At 46.9% G+C, this 20,902-nt stretch overlaps 1 pseudogene; it reads left to right on the top strand.

Annotated features, from left to right (window-relative positions):
• The first annotated feature begins 1,969 nt into the window (after positions 1-1,969).
• LOC147707456 (uncharacterized) overlaps positions 1,970-20,902 on the top strand; it is a 120,189-nt pseudogene continuing 101,256 nt past the window's right edge.

Here is a 20,902-nt window from a genome sequence, read left to right on the forward strand (position 1 = left end):
GGAAGCGCGCGCATGCGGTTGCCGATGTGTGACCATGATGGTCCGTGCAAATGTAGCCAATGGGAAGAGGTAACGCGTGGCGCATATGGGCAATCGAAAATAGCGGAAGCCGTGCACCGCCACACCAGGGCCAGTCATTGTTTTTTTTTGAAAGAGGCATCCAGGGGAAACCAATTGCTGCTGACGTGTGCCACAGACATGGGCTCAGGGCCCTATATATGTGTGATTTTCACAAGCACACATTCATTGCTTAGAGCCACTGCTGCCCGTGACCATCACCTCGACCTGCTGCCGCTGAGCTGACCCACGACTGCTGCCCGTGACCATCACCCCGACCTGCTGCTGCTGAGCTAACCCACGACTGCTGCCTGTGACCATCACCTAGACCTGCTGCTGCTGAGCTGACCCACGACTGCTGCCCGTGACCATCACCTCGACCTGCTGCTGCTGAGCTGACCCACGACTGCTGCCTGTGACCATCAACTAGACCTGCTGCTGCTGAGCTGACCCACGACTGCTGCTGTAGTGCCACAGTCCAGGACCTTGCCATGCAGAGAGTGCGAGAGGTCCGGTCTCGTCCCTTCAACGCAGCGGAACTAGATGTTCTTGTGGCCGGTGTGCTCAGCCACTACGAACAGCTCTACGGTGCACCCGGACAGGTGGTAAGTGCAGTGGTGTACATGTTGTTTGCCATGAGGTGGTCAGTGGCTCCTGTCTTCTGCAAGCCTGGCGGTGTGCTGTGGGACCTTCACATGTGTTGTGCAGAGCATGGCTGTATGTATATACGTGTTTCTATGAAGTTTGTGCATGTCATACTGTCCACTTACGTTACCCTCTTGTCTCCCATCATGCTAGGTAAAGCTGCACCTTTGCAAGGCCCTGTAGAGTAACATAGCACGTGATGTACCGGCAGTGGGGGTGTGCAAAAGACGACACACACACTGCCACAAGCGCTGGGACGACACATCCAGGCTTAGCAAGAATGTAGCAGAGATGACACTAGGGATGATTCCAAGATCTTCACAACTGGCCCGACGCACCATGACCCCTCTTATGCACTGTATCATTGCTGTGACGCATCCTGACCTGTCCGCCCGGCTGAGTGGGGATCAACAGCAAACTAGCAGTAAGCAGACTGTATGTATATGTCACTTGGGAGTGCAATGCATGTATTGGTGCTCAGACACAGTAGTGACTTCGGTGGTGCGTATGTTTTGCAGAAATACCATGTTGGTGCCATTAGCGGAGTGTGCGTTGGCATACAGGTCCTCCAGGTTGACTGGCCACTTGCTTAGTAGTTGAGGGTTCAAGGACATGCCGAAGAGGTCTGTGGTCCCATAGCATGACATGTGTGCAGATCTATAGGCACCTGCCCTGTTCGTATGATGTACATGTTTCACGGCCACCACCGGTTCTTTAATGTGAGGATGACTGGTAGGGGTGGGACGTGTGAAGGATGGGGGCTACATGTTCTTTGTCTGAAATTGAATTAGAGATTTATTGTCCTTCAGTACGGGAGTGTGGCACTTACTTACACCTCTTTTCTCTCTATTTCAGCTTTGGCAGAGGGCACTGACCCACAGACGATGGAGATGAGTGGTGGCAATGCATCCGGATCAGACATCACACACACGCAGACTGACACAGAGGAGGGCAGCCCCAGAGAGGGGGACAGGACCGTCCCTGAGGACTCGCATGTCGAAACACCATTGTCCTCATCTTCCGACAGTGTTGGTGAGTCAGCACTGTTGTCACAGACAGGGAGTGGGCAATCAACACCTTCGGTCGGGACACAGCACACAGGCCCCACACTGCCGCCAACTGCACCAAGTGCTGCTCGTGCACGCAGAAGTAGGGGGAGCAGAGTGGCCTTCGGTGCAGGCACCACTGCCCCTGCCCCGGTGACCCAAAGTGCACTTTGTGCTGAGGCTGGTGATCTGCTGCGACAGCTGTGTGTGGGCAGACCAACATGATCAATGCATTCCCAGACCACGATAGGAAGTTGGTGCATTTATGGAGGGGATGCATGGCGATGTTGCTGGTCTACACAGGACAGTTCAGTCATTGGCAAACACTGTGTCTTCTGCCATTGTACAGTCGCATCGACAGGGTGCAACTTCTGTTCACCCATCTACACCACTTTATGTCTCATGGGGGAGTGAATTTTCTGACGAGGACTCATTTACAGGTTATTGCACTAGAAGCAGCCACAGGCAACACGGCAGGGCACGGAGGGCACAGACACCATCCCCTAGGACAGGAAAATCTGTTACCAAAGATGACGTGAGACACACTGGAGTTCACACACAGGATCCCCAAGGGGTGTTGGGTGAAATGGCTTCACATGCTACACAGGCATCCCACACAAAAGGTACTCCCAAGGCAAGGGAAACTCCCAAGTCCAGGGACACTCCCCTGGACAAGGACACTACAAAGACAAAGCCACCTCAAAAGAGCAGGGACACTCCCAAGGACACTACTAAGGAAGGGGCGACTCCCAAGAGCAGGGACAAGGAGACTACAAAGGCAAAGCCACCTCAAAAGAGCAGGGACACTCCCAAGGACAAGGACACTACTAAGGAAGGGGCGACTCCCAAGAGCAGGGACAAGGACACTACAAAGGCAAAGCCACCTCAAAGGAGCAGGGACACTCCCAAGGACAAGGACACTACTAAGGAAGGGGCAACTCCCAAGAGCAGGGACAATGAGACTACAAAGGCAAAGCCACCTCAAAAGAGCAGGGACACTCCCAAGGACAAGGACACTACTAAGGAAGGGGCGACTCCCAAGAGCAGGCACAAGGACACTACAAAGGCAAAGGCACCTCAAAAGAGTGGGGACACTCCCAAGGACAAGGACACTGCTAAGGAAGGGGCGACTCACAAGAGCAGGGACCCTCCCAGGGATAGGCACACTACAGAGAAAGGGGCATCTCCCAAGAGCAGGGACACTCCCAGGGACAAGGTCGCTTCTAGAGACAGGTACACTACAAAGGACAAGTCTGCAGCCAGGGACAGGGCACCGTCCAGGGAAAAGGGAAAGTCCAGAGACAAGACTCCTCCTACGGCCAAGGCACATCCAATGGACAGGGCTTCTCACATAGACACTAGCTCCATCAAGGACAGGCATACATCACCCCTGGCTGCACTGAAGCTGATGTTGTCGAAGGAACGGAAAACAGATGTCCCCGCGGTGGAGTTCCCCCATACCTCCACTCCCATCCAGGCCCGTCAGAAGCAGAGGAAGGAGTTCCCTGTTGGTGCATCCCCCATTACACATGATGCAGAGGCTAGAAGGCAGGCACACAGCAAACGACAAGCAGGGTCCAGCACGTCCGCAGAGAGCAGACCCCCAGCAGCAGATGCTCCACCTTTGGTGGGTGATATTTCATTTGCGTCCGCACCACTTGCCAGTCCTGTCATGTCCAGGGTGCCCTCACATATCCCTAAGAAACGTAGACACACACCATTGACACCTGACCACCCCGATGTCGCTCCAGTACAGCAATCCCCAGCTCCCAGAGCCACCCTGCCTCCTGGCCCATACAGCCCTGTGGCTCATCATTTCGGTGTTCCCAGTGGAGCATCAGAGGTTCACTCTCAGTTGTCAGATAGTGGCACTGTGTCTGTTGTTTGCTGTCATGCATTATGTTGTGGCACTGTCTCAGTTGTGCCCTCTCCTGTTTCTGGTGCTGGCAGTGTGTCTGGGTCTATGGCTCATGTGTCAGTCACTGGAGCTGTGGCTGTGTCTCACACTCCTATTTCTGGTGCTGGCAGTGCGTCTGGAACGATGACTCATGTGTCAGTCACTAGAGCTGTGGCTGTATCTCACACTCCTGTTTCGGGTACTGGCAGTGTGACTGGATCGAGGGCTCATGTGTCAGTCACTACATCTGTGGCTGTGTGTCACACTCCTGATTCTGGTGCTGGCAGTGTGTCTGGGTCTATGGCTCATGTGTCAGTCACTAGAGCTGTGGCTGTGTGTCACACTCCTGTTTCTGGTGCTACCAGTGTGTCAGAGGCAAGTAGTTCAGGCAGTCCACCAGCTTCTGTGCTGTGAGGTGTGTTTCCCTTCACTCACATGTCATTTGACTTGGTGTGTAGATTGTCCATTGTAACCAGCCTTGCATTGTTGTTGTCCTTGGGACGGGTACCTTGAACCACGTACTTGTGCTGCCTCTGATCTACCTGTTCTATGCAATGGACAGTTGAGGCACTTCACCCTTCTCATGTGCTGCCTCTGATGTACCTGTTCTATGCAATGGACTGTTGATGCACTTAGCCCCTCTCATATGCTGTCCCTGATGTACCTGCTATGTTGGCCACAATGCCCTGTTGCTGTTCTGATACTGCATTCTGCCCTCTCATGTGCTGCCTCTGATGTACCTGTTCTATGCAATGGGCTGTTGATGCACTTAGCCCCTCTCATATGCTGCCTCTGATGTACCTGCTATGTTGGCCACAATGCCCTGTTGCTGTTCTGATACTGCATTCTGCCCTCTCATGTGCTGCCTCTTATGTACCTGTTCTATGCAATGGACTGTTGATGCACTTAGCCCCTCTCATATGCTGCCTCTGATGTACCTGCTCTTTGCCTTGGACTGTTGATGCTCTGTGCCCCTCTCATGTGCTGCCTCAGATGTACCTACTCCTTGCCTTGGACTGTTGATGCTCTGTGCCCCTCTCATGTGCTGCCTCAGATGTACCTACTCTTTGCCTTGGACTGTTGATGCACCTGGCCCCTCTCATGTGCTGCCTCTGATGTACCTGTTCTGTGCACTGGACTGTTGATGCACCTGGCCCCTCTCATGTGCTGCCTCTGATGTACCTGTTCTGTGCAATGGACCGTTGATGCACATCGCCCCTCTCATATGCTGCCTCTGATGTACCTGCTATGTTGTCCACAATGCCCTGTTGCTGTTCTGATACTGCATTCTGCCCTCTCATGTGCTGCCTCTGATGTACCTGCTCTGTGCCTTGGACTGTTGAGGCACTTAGCCCCTCTCATGTGCTGCCGCAGATGTACCTGCTCTTTGCCTTGGACTGTTGATGCTATGTGCCCCTCTCATGTGCTACCTCAGATGTACCTACTCTTTGCCTTGGACTGTTGATGCACCTGGCCCCTCTCATGTGCTGCCTGTGATGTACCTGTTCTGTGCAATTGACTGTTGATGCACCTTGCACCTCTCATGTGCTGCCTCTGATGTACCTGTTCTATGCAATGGACTGTTGATGCACTTAGCCCCTCTCATATGCTGCCTCTGATGTACCTGCTATGTTGGCCACAATGCCCTGTTGCTGTTCTGATACTGCATTCTGCCCTCTCATGTGCTGCCTCTGATGTACCTGCTCTGTGCCTTGGACTGTTGAGGCACTTAGCCCCTCTCATGTGCTGCCTCAGATGTACCTGCTATTTGCCTTGCACTGTTGATGCTCTGTGCTCCTCTCATGTGCTGCCTCAGATGTACCTACTCTTTGCCTTGGACTGTTGATGCACCTGGCCCCTCTCATGTGCTGCCTCTGATGTACCTGTTCTGTGCAATGGACTGTTGATGCACCTGGCCCCTCTCCTGTGCTGCCTTATATGTACCTGCTCTTTGCCTTCGACTGTTGATGCTCTGTGCCCCTCTCATGTGCTGCCTCTGATGTACCTGTTCTATGCAATGAACTGTTGAAGCACTTAGCCCCTCTCTTTTGCTGCCTCAGATGTACCTGCTCTTTGCCTTGGACTGTTGATGCTCTGTGCCCCTCTCATGTGCAGCCTCAGATGTACCTGCTCTGTGCCTTGGACTGATGGGGCACTTGGCCCCTCTAATGTGCTGCCTCAGATGTACCTGCTCTGTGCCTTTGACTGTTGATGCACTTAGCCCCTCTCATGTGCTGCCTCTGATGTACCTGCTCTGTTATGCCCAGTGCCAATGCTCTTGCATGCTCAGAGATTGTACCCCGATTATTTTTATAAAGCAAGTCAATCATGTGTAGTGGTTTGTCGTTGTCATTCCAGCTTGTGTACTTCAATTGTGGATATCTTTTTGCGATCTAATGTGGTTTCTCCAACATGATACTCCCCCTCCCAACGTCAAGGCCCTGTCAGGTACTCCCCTTCCGACAGCAAATGGTGTGTTGCGTACCTGCGTCGTCGTCGATGATGGTCCATGACTTGCCGGTGATGGAGCGCGAAGAGTATCGGAAATGCGTGTAGCGCTGGGTCCATGACGGCGAGCAGCTTGTGGTGGGTATCTCTGCAATGTGTGATTTCTTCGCTGTGGGGAATCCGCCGTGTTCAGGCAGGTTGTTTTTCCGCAGCGGTTTTATGTGTGTTTCCCGCCATCGTGATTTGGGGGATGGTCGGTGACGTCAGTCCGTACGGCAGTGTCTCTGGATTGGTTACGTCTGCCGCGGGGTCGGGTGTAGTTCGCCGGCGGGCACGGACTTTTGACAGTGTTTACAATCCTATTATGGCCGAAGGAGTGTCCGCGGCAGGCGGACACGGAAAAGGCATTTTCCGCCTACTCCAGGACGGCGGTCGCACTTCCTAATGAGCCCCATAGTGTACACATTATTTTGATAAGTTCTGAGGACTGCTACTATTGTGTTGTTGAGATGTTTTACATTTTGCTGTGTTTCTGTAGTTATGTTTTGTTTACTTCAGTCCTGTATTTTGAATGTATTTTTTCACTGTGTTTTGTTTTGTTACTTACTCAACTTCCAACTTGTAACAAATGCAAACATGCTTCCAGTCAAAAGGAGCAAATTCTAGTATATAGCCAGGGAAAATGCCTATTTTCCATTGCCAAAGGTGTTATGTGTATTTGTAAAGTGCATTATCATCCACAAGGTTATCCTGCCACTGAGCAGCTGTGTGTGTGTCTAGCCCTGCCAATGTTAGGGCGGTTAATTGAAAAGCCAGGTCTTTAGCTTCTTCGTTATTCAAGAAGAGATGAGGAGGCTCTGGTGGGATGTGGGCTTTAGGAGTGATGTAGGAATGCTTTAGGAGTGATGTAGGAATACACCTGTCCACGTGATCTTGTTCTGTGTATGTATGGGATGTGTGCTAGTAGGAGTCCTGCAAAGCACAGGTGTCTAGGTGGCTGCTGGAAAATGATGTGACAGTTTAGGTTGATGGGGCCTACGTTGTTTTGTGTCTTAAATGTGTGTGTGAGGAATTTTATTTGAGTGCATTTGTGTATTGGGAGCCAGCGGTGCTCTCTAAGATGTGTGGGATGTGAGTACTATTTAGAAGGATAAGGTTGAGTCTGGTTGTTGAGTTCTGGATGTTTTGCAGTCTTCTAGCAAGTTGCCTGGTGATCCCAATGTAGGGGTGTTCCCATAGCGCAACTTCTTGGTGACAAGGAAATGACTGGCAGCTTTTCTGGTGTTGCTTGGGAGCCATTTGAAGATGCAGGAAGCAGTGGCAACATTGACTTGTGCAGACATGTTCAGTTTGCTGTCAATCATTATTCTGAGGTTTCTGTCATGGGGTTTGGTTGTGGGTACAAGTTTGGACAGTCACCAGTTGAAGTCCCATAGTGAGATGTTCTTGTTGAAGATCACTACTTTTATCTTGTTGGTATTGAGCTTCAGACAGTTCACTTTTATCAAGTTAGGGACTTCTGTCATCCAGCTGGAGAACTTGTTTCTTGTGTTGGGTGTATGCTATGAAAGGGGGAGAATAAGTTGTGTGTGGTTGGGGTAGAAGAGGATGATTATGTTGTGCATGCAGATGATGTTGGTCAGAGGGATCATGTGTGTGTTGAAGCCGGTTAGGCTGAGTGATGACCCTTGAGGGTTTGTGGGCTTTTGAGGAGCAAGGTGCCAGGTTGACAGCTTGTGTTCTGTCAGTGAGGAAGGGGCTGATCTAGCAGAGAGTGGATCCTTGGATGGCAATCTCTTGCACGGACCTGATGAGGATCGGGTGTGATATCATATCAAATACCTGCCAAGAGGTCCAGGAGAATGAGGTTTTGCCATGTCTCCTCTGTCAAGGATCATGCAAATGTTTACTGTGACGGCAATGAATACTGTTTCTGTACTGTGGTTGAGCCTGAATCTGGACTGCTTGACATAGAGGAGCTGGTGGTTGCTAACATGGTTGGTAAAGTGTCAGTTGATTAGTGTCTACACACTTTGCCAGGCATGGTAGGAGGCAGATGGGTCTGTAGTTGGAAAGAGTGGCTTGTTCAGGGCAGGTGTTCTTGATAATGTGCATGATGGTAGGCATGTTTTCAGGTTTTAAGGAATGAGTCAATGGAGGCATTGAGGATGGGCGTTTGTGCTTCGTTTATTGGTAGGAGTCCATTGGGGAAAGCGTGGTGGGAGGTAGCATACTACTGATTTAGCTCTACGATTTTATATATCAATCATTCTAAAATCACGACATAGACTATGCCTTAAAAACTCTACCCACATTCATTTTCTGTTTCTCTGGCCAATACATCATACCTTAGTTATACCCTTCATATATAGGTAAAACCAGTAGTAAAGAGTTTTAAATAACTGCATGGTTTATAGCTTTCTATATTTTCTACTGCACTTCACATTTCTGTGTTTCATATCCAAGGCATCAAAACAGCTTTGTATAATAAACTGTAAGTGAAATGAAATGCTGATAGCCCACATCCTCTCCAGTCTCACGGGGTGTGGAGTAGGAAAATGATCACAATCCCCTAAAAATGATTTACATATATCATTTTAGCCTTGTAAATAAAGAATTTGAACTTGCTTTTTTTATATATGTCAGTATAGAAAAATTTTGATAATTTTAAATATTTAAAACCTACGTTTGAGAATAAATTATGGAAGCTTAGACAAGAAGGGGATTTGCATGGCTCAGTTTAATATACTTCAGACATGTGAGCCCAATTCCAGAGTATAGAGGTGCATGAATCCAAAATCAATATGTTGAATGTGTTTTAGCAAAGCCAAATCAGTATGGCGGCTTTTTATCCCTAACAGAAAGGCCAGCTGTAGTCTAAAAATAAAATTACATTGGATTACGCACCCCAAAAAATATATCATCCACATTTTTCAGAAAAGGCTTTATTCATTTGATATAATCTCGATGTGAAACATTTCAATCTATCCATTTGCTTTGCATACATCTTAATAAAAAAAACAGTAGCTCTCGTTCCCTCATGAACAATTACTACAAATAAATGAGTAGGAATCATGAATCATGATCAAGTGCAACATCAAGCTTTATTCACAACCAAGATGGATCGCACACCGCTAGCCTCTCCTCCGGGTCGCCCCTTGGCACTCTGGTACATGTAGTGCATGTAGATGGACGAGTAAAAAGTAGTACGCCACAGTTGGTGCGAGTAGTTACTCATTATCCCCAAGTTCTCTGGACCAGAGACATGGCCCGGATTTCGGGACAGTTTCCCTCGTCAGCAGAGCTTTGACTGTTGTGTGGCGGCCTTCTCTTCCACCCCTAATGATCTTTCTCTACTGATGAGGGAAGTTATCCCAAAACCCGAGACATGTCTCGAGCGATATCCTAAAACCCGGGGCATGTATCGGGTCTAGAGATTCATCAGTCCTACAAGTACCGACTTGCACCCACCTGGGCGATCCACTAAAGAACTGCAAGTACCAGAGTCCCGAGGGGCGACCTGGAGGAGGGGCTAGCGGTGTGCTCTCCATTGATGACTAAACACAATACGGTTCCCTTGAGCTTTGGGCCAACGAGGCTCGTCAGCTCAGGGCTCACGGGAGCCGTTTAAGTACAACCAAGATGGATTGCACACCACTAGCCTCTCCTCCGGGTCGCCCCTTGGCACTCTGGTACATGTAGTGCATGTAGATTGACGAGTAAAAAGTAGTTCACCGCAGTTGGTGCGAGTAGTTACTCATTATCCCCAAGTTCTCTGGACCCGAGACATGGCCCGGGTTTCAGGACAGTTTCCCTCGTCAGCAGAGCAGTGTTTGGGGTGGATAAGAAGGCCGCCAAGTAACCGTCACAGGCCCTGATGCCTCTCCGGCGCGCAGGTGCCTCTCCAAGAGCTCGTCAGCTCAGGGCTCACGGGAGCCGTTTAAGTACAACCAAGATGGATCGCACACCACCAGCCTCTCCTCCGGGTCGCCCCTTGGCACTCTGGTACATGTAGTGCATGTAGATGGACGAGTAAAAAGTAGTTCACCACAGTTGGTGCTAGTAGTTACTCATTATACCAAGTTCTCTGGACCCGAGACATGGCCCGGGTTTCGGGACAGTTTCCCTCGTCAGCAGAGCAGTGTTTGGGGTGGATGAGAAGGCCGCCAAGTAACCGTCACAGGCCCTGATGCCTCTCCGGCGCGCAGGTGCGTCTCCAAGAGCTCGTCAGCTCAGGGCTCACGGGAGCCGTTTAAGTACAACCAAGATGGATCGCACACCGCTAGCCTCTCCTCCGGGTCGCCCCTTGGCCCTCTGGTACATGTACTGCATGTAGATGGACAAGTAAAAAGTAGTTCACCACAGTTGGTGCGAGTAGTTACTCATTATCCCCAAGTTCTCTGGACCCGAGACATGGCATGGGTTTCGGGACAGTTTCCCTCGTCAGCAGAGCAGTGTTTGGGGTGGATGAGAAGGCCGCCAAGTAGCCGTCACAGGCCCTGATGCCTCTCCGGCGCGCAGGTGCGTCTCCAAGAGCTCTTCAGCTCAGGGCTCACGAGAGCCGTTTAAGTACAACCAAGATGGATTGCACACCACTAGCCTCTCCTCCGGGTCGCACCTTGGCACTCTGGTACATGTAGTGCATGTAGACGGACGAGTAAAAAGTAGCTCACCACAGTTGGTGCGAGTAGTTACTCATTATCCCCAAGTTCTCTGGACCCGAGACATGGCCCGGGTTTCGGGACAGTTTCCCTTGTCAGCAGAGCAGTGTTTGGGGTGGATGAGAAGGCCGCCAAGTAACCGTCACAGGCCCTGATGCCTCTCCGGCGCGCAGGTGCGTCTCCAAGAGCTCGTCAGCTCAGGGCTCACGGGAGCCGTTTAAGTACAACCAAGATGGATCGCACACCGCTAGCCTCTCCTCCGGGTCGCCCCTTGGCCCTCTGGTACATGTACTGCATGTAGATGGAAAAGTAAAAAGTAGTTCACCACAGTTGGTGCGAGTAGTTACTCATTATCCCCAAGTTCTCTGGACCCGAGACATGGCATGGGTTTCGGGACAGTTTCCCTCGTCAGCAGAGCAGTGTTTGGGGTGGATGAGAAGACCGCCAAGTAGCCGTCACAGGCCCTGATGCCTCTCCGGCGCGCAGGTGCGTCTCCAAGAGCTCTTCAGCTCAGGGCTCACGAGAGCCGTTTAAGTACAACCAAGATGGATTGCACACCACTAGCCTCTCCTCCGGGTCACACCTTGGCACTCTGGTACATGTAGTGCATGTAGACGGACGAGTAAAAAGTAGTTCACCACAGTTGGTGCGAGTAGTTACTCATTATCCCCAAGTTCTCTGGACCCGAGACATGGCCCGGGTTTTGGGACAGTTTCCCTCGTCAGCAGAGCAGTGTTTGGGGTGGATGAGAAGGCCGCCAAGTAACCGTCACAGGCCCTGATGCCTCTCCTGCGCGCAGGTGCGTCTCCAAGAGCTCGTCAGCTCAGGGCTCACGGGAGCCGTTTAAGTACAACCAAGATGGATCGCACACCACTAGCCTCTCCTCCGGGTCGCCCCTTGGCACTAAGGTACATGTAGTGCATGTAGATGGACGAGTAAAAAGTAGTTCACCACAGTTGGTGCGAGTAGTTACTCATTATCCCCAAGTTCTCTGGACCCGAGACATGGCCCGGGTTTCGGGACAGTTTCCCTCGTCAGCAGAGCTTTGACTGTTGTGTGGCGGCCTTCTCTTCCACCCCTAACGATCTTTCTCTACTGATGAGGGAAGTTATCCCGAAACCCGAGACATGTCTCGGGCGATATCCTAAAACCCGGGGCATATATTGGGTCTAGAGATTCACCAGTCCTACAAGTACCGACTTGCACCCACCTGGGTGATCCACTAAAGAACTGCAAGTACCAGAGTCCCGAGGGGCGATCCGGAGGAGGGGCTAGCGGTATGCTCTCCATTGATGACTAAACACAATACGGCTCCCTTGAGCTTTGGGCTGACGGGCTCTTGGAAGATGCACCTGCGTGCCGGTTCTGGCAACGAGGCCTTTGACTGTTGTGTGGCGGCCTTCTCTTCCACCCCTAACGATCTTTCTCTACTGATGAGGGAAGTTATCCCGAAACCCGAGACATGTCTCGGGCGATATCCTAAAACGCGGGGCATGTATCGGGTCTAGAGATTCATCAGTCCTACAAGTACCGACTTGCACCCACCTGGGTGATCTACTAAAGAACTGCAAGTACCAGAGTCCCGATGGGCGATCCGGAGGAGGGGCTAGCGGTGTGCTCTCCATTGATGACTAAACACAATACGGCTCCCTTGAGCTTTGGGCCGACGGGCTCTTGGAAGATGCACCTGCGTGCCAGTTCTGGCCACGAGGCCTTTGACTGTTGTGTGGCGGCCTTCTCTTCCACCCCTAACGATCTTTCTCTACTGATGAGGGAAGTTATCCCGAAACCCGAGATATGTCTCGGGCAATATCCTAAAACCCGGGGCATGTATCGGGTCTAGAGATTCATCAGTCCTACAAGTACCGACTTGCACCCACCTGGGTGATCCACTAAAGAACTGCAAGTACCAGAGTCCCGATGGGCGATCCGGAGGAGGGGCTAGCGGTGTGCTCTCCATTGATGACTAAACACAATACGGCTCCCTTGAGCTTTGGGCCGACGGGCTCTTGGAAGTTGCACCTGCGTGCCGGTTCTGGCCACGAGGCCTTTGACTGTTGTGTGGCGGCCTTCTCTTCCACCCCTAACGATCTTTCTCTACTGATGAGGGAAGTTATCCCGAAACCTGAGACATGTCTCGGGCGATATCCTAAAACCCGGGGCATGTATCGGGTCTAGAGATTTATCAGTCCTACAAATACCGACTTGCACCCACCTGGGTGATCCAATAAAGAACAGCAAGTACCAGAGTCCCGAGGGGCAATCCGGAGGGGGGCTAGCGGTGTGCTCTCCATTGATGACTAAATCAAGCCTTATTCAATTATATACTTTTTTGTGGCTACTTTGCTACTGGGGTTTAGAACTGAGCGCGTCATCAGCACTGCAGTAAGCATTTTTACAGTAGAGTATGCGTTATGATTCTTTATGGAAGGCAGGGCAACGTGTGCTCATGACTCACACAACTCAAATGGGCAAGCATGCTCACCGATCAACAAATTGTAGCCTGGCATTAATGAAGATCATTTTGGGAAATGTAATTTCACATAGGGTCGTTTGCAGTGCTTATTTTGTAACAGAATATCTACTCAAAGCTCTGCTCAGGACACTGCGATCAGCGCTGTGCAATGTCGGCAAAAAATGGGCACGCTAGTTACTTTGCTACCATGGTTCTGCTATTTTAATTTCTTTTCTGATATTATCTTGACTCTAGACAGTGAGGAAAGATAATCAAAACAATGTAGGTCATATACTGATTACTGATTCAGTTACTATGTATTTCTCGCTTGTGGTGATCATTATTAGTAAGTAGAGTGCCTCAGAGGCTCAACCATGAAAAGACCAAATTTCCCCTCATTCTAAAAGCAATGACTTTTAAACTAAAGCTGTAAAAGAGTTTATATGGAGTGATGTGCAAAGCATTATTTTTGGGTTGGAAGCCTAAAATGAAATGGGAGAAGTTATGTTTATTTTTCTCAGGTGTTGCTTATAAGAAAACAACATATCTTAATGTTCAGTGGTACTTCTCTGGGTAATTGGGAGGATTTTGTTTTAACTATACGAGTCCTTTTCCTTTATTTTTATTTTTTATTTTTTGTGTGCTGGTGTGACATTAGCCTCTTGCATTACCTTAATTATTTGTTGTTCTTGGTTAGGGTTATTAACAATGTATTTGATTCTTTAAAGAATACTTTGCTAAACAACTCTTAACTTGAAGGGATAGCATGTTTTCAATTATTGTTTTTATTTTCTAATTAAACCTAGTGTACCACACATGTGTATCTATTCATTGTTTGAATGTAATGTCTGCATGGCTGGGTGACATTATTTTATCCAGCTCAAAAGTGTACTCATTCTCTGAATCACTGAAAGCAGTATGGGGCATATTACCAACAAGTAGCGATATTTATCGCTAAATAGGCTTAGCCGTGATTTTTTTATCGCTGCCTATCGCTGGATGTGTTAGCAGAGAAAACATGCTATTAGCAACGTTTTTCTCCATTGTGCTAAAATATCCAGCGATAGCGGCGAAATGCGTGAATATCGCTGAGAATACAGCGATATTCACGCACTAGTGACGAAATGCTCTTAGTCATGTTATCCACTTCCCGTTGGATAACATGGCTCTGGTCCTGGTAGGCGGTCGTTTTTGGCGATAGCAGGAATATTTTCATCGCTACGCCTGCCTTGCTAAAAGGCGATAGCGACGTTAGCGACTGCTTTCAGTCGCTAACAGGTTGGGTACGCCCACTTTGCATGTCATTAGCGATAAATGTCGCTGAAATGCAAAGCGGGCCCCAAACCGCTCGCTATCGCCTAATAGCTGTCTCTAACATCAGTTAGCGACAGCTTGCTAATAGAGCGATAGAATTATCGCCGCTTAGCGGCCGAAAACGGACGCTAAAACGGCGATAATTGCATATCGCCTCCCTTGGTAATATGCCCCTACGTTTCTCCTTTGTTTGTACCTGGGTGGTGGTAAATACTTGTTTGTTTCTAAAGTGATACAGTAACAATATCCAAAAATGATCATTTAAACATCGTTGAGATTAATTGCACTAGATATAATTTTAGATAAGAATACTTTGACTATTTGGAATGACCTACTATTATAATTTACAATTGATAACCTTAAATTTCCTCAAATCGAATTTTCATTTAAGATGCACAATTTAGATCCCGCTTACAAGAATAATTCCTGATTTCCATGGTAACAGCAATCTAACTGTGAGAAATGATAACATATGCACGTGACCTGAACAGCTTTCAGGAGCAGCTCTATCAACGTAAAAGTTTTCAACATGTTTCCATGACAAAATGCTCAGAGAAATATTCTGCACAAATCCCCCAAAAATTACTAATTGTTTTAAGATGCGTTATTGAACAATTGAGCCCTAAATATGATATACAGAATATATATCATGTAACATGCTTAAATAACTGTAGTTTAGGTCAAATTATATGCATACGTTTATTCATTGACCCTTCAATAGCAAGTAAGTTATATTCTGCATGTCTTTGTTATTACAAATAACAAACTCACTGGAGATTAAGGAAACGCTTGGCGATGAGAATTGCCTTTAACTGCTCATGGCTTTTCTCTCTTGAAAATTATGAATGGTGATTGTGCACAGCAATATTCATTTCACTTGGTGCAATGATGTTCCTAAAACGATAACACTGCTGATAGTGTTAATGTATGTAATTCTGAGATGAGTGAGTATTGTGATTTTTCGAGGGCATTCTGCGAGCCCAAAAATAAATGGAAATTAAATGGGAATTGTTGTTTCTTTGTGTTATTAAATTGGTGATTCTCTATTTTCTTGGCTATGATATATCTGAATAACAATTTGGCATCTTTTTACTAGTTGAATGCCTGGAAGGAAAATCAATTTGGGAAGCAGTTCTAGGTTCAGCTGGTAACAGGAGTGGCTGTCTAGCCTACTTGTAATGAGGGTCTTAATTGAAATACTGTTGTGTGTGTGTGTGTGTGTGTATAGAGTCACTGAAAAAAAACATAGGTTTCAGGGGTGTTATAGTTAGCTGGACATTTCACTCATACAAAACCATTGAAATTCCACTGTTACAGTTAGTTGTACTAACTGTTACTCGCGCGCCCGCAATCCACTGCTGATGATGTCACATATTACATCATTCATGACATGATCAGTGACATCACTGATGACATCTCAAATACCATCACTGATGACATCACTGATGACATCATCCAGTGAATGTGGATTGGTTTGGTATTTATATATGTATTATATATATAGCAATCTGCATTGAAGAATGAGTGACTATATAAATATCTGGATGGAGAACTTAGTAGCAGCGAGACTGACTGTTTACTTGACTAATTTATAGTGTCTCACTAAATATATTGGATAGTGACTATCTGTATCCTTTTATCAGTTGTTGTTTAAACTGCTGCACCAACTGGTTACTAGCTACGTGAAAGTCTATATTAGTAATTGATTAGTTAACTGAGTATTTGTATGGGAGAGTGAATGTGTGTAGTTCTTTGGTAGGTGTGTGACTGCCTAAAGATGTGTGAATAATTGATTCGGTAAGTATATGAGGTTAAGACTACATGTTATAACAGTTGTTTGGGTGAGTGAATATTGTTATGGGTATGGTGATGAGAAAATATATCTCTCAATGGTACAAGTTCAACAAACTATAAAAATAAAAGGCAGTGTATGTGACATTTGTTGTATGTAAATAAGTATTTATACGACTCAGTGATTGTATGAGTCACTGTATGGATAACTGTATAGTTTTAATAGTGATTTTATAACAAACTAAGTATGAGTTACTATCTATATGAATAAATGAAGTTGTGTTTGTATAAGTGTGCAGCTGAGTAAATATAAGTATGGTTTCCATCAGTGAGTAGGAGAACTGCATAATTGAATATGATGTGTTCTGGTGTGTAATGTCGATATAGGTGTATAAGTATATTTGATAGTGTTCTTTTGATCATTGACAGCATGTATGAGTGAATATATAGGTAAGTGATTAGATGTGTGTGTAGATCTAGGAATCACTGAGAGTGTTTTAAGAAACTTTTATTGGTGTGTCAATGGATTCAAATATGGTACGCTGTATTTTACAGTGAGTGATGAAAGGTTATACTAGTGTATGATGAGGTGTATCTGATTGTCACATGGATGATGTAATCAGTGATGTCATCAGTAATGTCACTGATCATGTCATGAATGATGTAATATGTGGCATCATCAGCAGTGGATTGCGGGTGCGCGAGTTACAGTTACAGTTACAGTTACAAAAAAACACCACTTCCCCAACAACGAGCCAAATCTGCAATGCTACCTAAAAACACAGGCGATAGTTCCACTTACCACTAACAAATTAACATCAGCATTTAACTAGTGTAAGGAGGTCGGCTATGTATTGCATGAATTACATCCAAATCACACCCATATTTAAAGACGAAAACACCCAACAAAATCACAACACCCAGCGCCACCACCACTACAACCACCCCTCCTGACCCCTCCCCCTCTACTACCTCAGAGGCAGCACAAAACAGGACATTGAACTTTCCCAAAATAATATATCCCATCAGCAGCACAATATCTGACTGTCCAGAGATGTGGCAACCAACTATGTATAAGGGAGTGAACAATAATTTACACAATGCCAAGACTACCGGTGATATGCTATACACAACTCACTATACAAACCAAATACTTTTCAGTGTGTAGATATACTATTGATATGTGTAGTGTATTGCACAGGGGACGCAACCATATTATCTCAGACATTGGGGAATATCTTGGTCATGTAGCTTTGTTGTCCCCCCTTGAAGTAGAAGAGGAGTGGGCTGGTCCAACATACGCAACTCCAGCGTAAGAGTATAAGGACATAGGCCTTGGGCGTGGTTCACTTGTGCAAAGACAAAAGACTCTGCTACAGCGAAGGTCCTCACCCTGCCACAAGGCTGCCACCATGACCACGTGCCTCCTCGATACAGGCCCATTGCGACCTCAGCGTCACAGCACTGCAGACTTATGTCTGTATCGACTACACTGCGGACAGCAGGGTTTACAACTTGATTTCAGATTTGGATCTACAATACAGAAAACATTAAATTAAGCCTTGCTTTATTTAATGAGGAGACAATTGTACACATATGTCTTCAAATTGTGTTAACGGATGTGACAAAACGCATACCTTGATGTCTGTCCTGACTACTGCCTTCGATCTACACTGCAGACAGCAGGGTTCACAATTTGAATTCAGCTTTGGATCTAGACTACAGACAGCATTGAATTTAGCCTTGCTTTATTTAAGGCAGAGACAATTGTACTCTATGTCCTCAGATTTTGTTAAAGTATGTGATAAAAAGCATTCCTCAATGTCTGTGTCGACTACTGCCTTCGATCTACACTGCGAACAGCAGGGTTCACAACTTGAAATCAGCTTTGCATCTACACTACGGACAGTAGGGAATTCAGTGTTGATTTATTTAATGCAGAGATAATTGTACTGTATGGCTTCAGATTTTGTTAAAATAAGTGACAAAAAGCATTCGTCGATATCTGTGCTGACTACTGCCTTCGATGTACACCTCGGACAGTAGGGTTCACAACTTGAATCCAGCTTTGGATCTACACTACGGACAGCATGAAATTCAGTCTTGCTTTATTTAATGCAGAGACAATTGTACTATATGTCTTCAGATTTTTTTAAAGGATGTTACAAAAAGCATTCCTCGGTGTCTGTGCTGACTATTGCCTTCAACCTACACCGCGGACAGCAGGGTTCACAACTTGAATTCAGCATTGGATATAGACTACGGACAGCATGAAATTCAGCGTTGTTTTATTTAAGGCAGATACAATTGTACTCTATGTCCTCAGATTTTGTTAAAGGATGTGACAAAAAGCATTCCTCAATGTCTGTGTCGACTACTGCCTTCGATCTACACTGCGGACAGCAGGGTTCACAACTTGAAATCAGCTTTGCATCTACACTACGGACAGTAGGGAATTCAGTGTTGATTTATTTAATGCAGAGATAATTGTACTGTATGGCTTCAGATTTTGTTAAAATAAGTGACAAAAAGCATTCGTCAATATCTGTGCTGACTACTGCCTTCGATGTACACCTCGGACAGTAGGGTTCACAACTTGAATTCAGCTTTGGATCTACACTACGGTCAGCATGAAATTCAGTCTTGCTTTATTTAATGCAGAGACAATTGTACCATATGTCTTCAGATTTTGTTAAAGGATGTTACAAAAAGCAGTCCTCGATGTCTGTGCTGACTATTGCCTTCAATCTACACTGCGGACAGCAGGGTTCACAACTTGAATTCAGCATTGGATCTAGACTACGGACAGCATGAAATTCAGCGTTGTTTTATTTAAGGCAGAGACAATTGTACTCTATGTCCTCAGATTTTGTTAAAAGATGTGACAAAAAGCATTCCTCAATGTCTGTGTCGACTACTGCCTTCGATCTACACTGCCGACAGCAGGGTTCACAACTTGAAGTCAGCTTTGCATCTACACTACGGACAGTAGGGAGTTCAGTGTTGATTTATTTAATAGAGAGACAATTGTACTGTATGGCTTCAGATTTTGTTAAAATCAGTGACAAAAAGCATTCATCGATATCTGTGCTGGCTACTGGATTCGATGTGCACTGCAGACAGTAGGGTTCACAACTTGAATTCAGCTTTGGATCTACACTACGGACAGCATGAAATTCAGCCTTGCTTTATTTAGCCCCTTCGATGCGGCCGCTTTTTTTCCCGTGTGCGGCCGCCGGCCGAACACGGGCGGGCCATGACGAACCCCAGCCGTCATCAGCACACGAGCACCGTAGTGCATGACGGCTGGGGTTCGTCACCAGCATGGAAGGGGTTAATGCAGAGACAATTGTACTATATGTCGTCAGATTTTGTTAAAGCATGTTAAAAAAAGCATTCCTCGATGTCTGTGCTGACTACTGTCTTCAATCTACACTGCGGACAGCAGGGTTCACAACTTGAATTTAGCATTGGATCTACACTACGGACAGCATGAAATTCAGCCTTGTTTTATTTAAAACAGAGACAATTGTACTCAATGTCCTCAGATTTTGTTAAAGGATGTGACAAAAAACATTCCCCAATATCTATGCTGACTACTGCCTTCGATCTACATTGTGAGGGCTCACGATTCAGGTGGAAAGACGATTGACAATGTCCGTTGCCTACTGGAATGCATCATGCATCGCAGGGTATGCACAAGGTGAGTTCTTCAGGTACCACTAACTCACTGCACCACAAGTAATCTCCACATGGCCTTATTAAGACAGAATTCACTAGGCAAAAAACATTGCTACCAGTGTGGCCCCCCGGACCAGGCATCATTGCAGGTTACGTACATGCTCAGTGCCAAAGGTACCACTAACTCAGTGCACCATAAGTCATCACCACGTGGCCGTATTCAGGCAGAATTCAACAGAAAAAAGACATTGGTCGGAATGCTGCCGCCCTGGACCACGCATTATTGCAGGGTACGTACAAGCTCAGGGCCAAAGATACTTCTAACTCAGTGGACCATAAATCATCGCAAAGAAGAGTGAACAGTTTTATATCAGCAATGAGGCATACTATCACTTGTAAATCAAATTGATGCAGAATTCAATAGACAAAAAATATTAGTCCAAGTACTGTGCCCCCCCCCCCGACCACGCATCATCACAGGGTACGTACACGCTAAGTGCCAAAGGTACTACTAACTCAGTGCACCATAAATCATCTCATCGTTACATAGCCTTATTAAGGCAGAATTCAGTAGGCAAATGACATTGCTACCAGTGCGGCTTGGCCAGAGCACACATCATTGCAGGCTCCGCAGAACTTTGATGCTTCAGGTGCCACTAACTCAGTGCACCACCTATCATCGCTGGTTGCACACACGCTAACTTACCAATACTGTGCAGCTCTACTCAACGCCACCTGGCCATGGGCTCTTGCTAACCGCTGCCTCCTGCCTACATTGCGGTGATCAGAGATCACAATTAAAGAGACTCTTGATTCATTATTTGCTAAGTGCAGTACCAAACTAAGTATAACATCCCTCAAACCTACACAATATACCTTTAGTATCCTTCCATCAAGAACTTCTTTT

The sequence above is a fragment of the Lissotriton vulgaris genome, chromosome 6 (genome assembly GCF_964263255.1).
Source record: "Lissotriton vulgaris chromosome 6, aLisVul1.2, whole genome shotgun sequence".
Taxonomy (NCBI): domain Eukaryota; kingdom Metazoa; phylum Chordata; class Amphibia; order Caudata; family Salamandridae; genus Lissotriton; species Lissotriton vulgaris.